This window comes from Protobothrops mucrosquamatus, unplaced genomic scaffold (genome assembly GCF_001527695.2).
Source record: "Protobothrops mucrosquamatus isolate PMUCROS unplaced genomic scaffold, P.Mucros_1.0 scaffold6762, whole genome shotgun sequence".
NCBI classification, from domain to species: Eukaryota; Metazoa; Chordata; class Lepidosauria; order Squamata; family Viperidae; genus Protobothrops; species Protobothrops mucrosquamatus.
The window spans coordinates 32748-34216 of NW_015392577.1; positions in this window are offsets into that span (position 1 = coordinate 32748).

Genomic DNA, 1469 nt, shown 5'->3' on the forward strand with positions numbered 1-1469 from the left:
CTGACAAGCAAAGTAAATGGGGAAGTCAGATTCACAATAACTGTGTTACTAATTTAACAGCTGCAGTGATTCACTTAACAAATGTGGCAAGGAAAGTCATAAAATGGGGAAAAACTCACTTAACAAATTTCTCATTTAGCAACATAAATTCTGGGCTCAGTTGTGGTTGTAAGTTGAGGACTACCTGTAGTAATGCACAGTAGTAATAATACACAATGTAGCTATTAGCACCTTTGTTACTACATCCAAGCTTCAAACTCTTACATTTCCATTTAACCCCAGATAAATATGTACATACAGTTTCATTCAAAATTGACCATCAATCATGGAGAAACATGAGTTTTCTCATCTGTCTTGATATCTGTCAATATTCTTCCCCCTGTATCATATTCTTGTGTTATAGATGATTACTACAGAGATGACACAGAGAGATACCACAGATAACACCGAGGAAACCACAGAGATTGCAATCTCTGCCTGTAGTCAGAGATAACAATGAAAAACATCTACTTTCACGATTTCTGCCAAAAGTAGTTTCAGAGGCTGAGCAGGCCACACTTCAGGGAAGCTTCAGACTTATCAGAAAGAAAACTTTCACCAGACTTCATATTGAAATTTGAGATGTGCTCTTATTAGAGAATTCTGCAAGAGTGATTCAACATATGCATGTGCTTGTACATGCACACACATTCTTTAGGACCAGCTGATAAAATTTTAGAAGTGGGGTGAAATGTAGTCTGGATTCCCAGGAAGGAGGGGATGCATTCCAGAAGAGAAAAGACAGTTACATTTAGATAATTCTTTGTCAGGCACAAAGAATCAGGACCATACATTAAGTTGCTGCTCAGAAGATTTATTGCTCAAGCTTATACACAAGAATTTAAATTGGCACCAGATAAGGGTTAACAGAATTTAAGAGGGGTTGGACTTTGATCAAAATAAATTGAAACTGAAGTGTAGGAAAAGAGCAGGCAGAGCTGGGGGGCAGAGTTAAATGAGTCATCAGCCTAGAGTCATTACATTCTCACAAATGCTCTAAGTCTAATCCCTCTTAAAGCCAAAATTGTGAAAGGAATTCATTCCTCTTTCATTCTGTGGGCATTTTTTTGATATATGATTTTAAGACAACAATCCAAAGATCAAGGTCATCAAGAGGAACAAGAGTGGATAGCAGATATGAAACATAAAGTATCCATATCTGATTTTGGATACTGTAGGAGTGGGATGATTTTTAAAGAATGGGATAATTTGTACTTGTTGTTTGATTCTTAAATTCATGGTGTTATTTCTGCACAAATTGTGATATTTTTTGTAATAAAAAACTGATGATAATTAGCATAAAAATCATTGTGGATCTCACTTCTTTTGTTTCATCCATGATTCTGGTAATACACACATTTTCAAAGTACATCTTCATTTTAGTGAAGGTTTATACCACTTTGAAGCTGGTTTGCAAAAGTGAGGGAAGA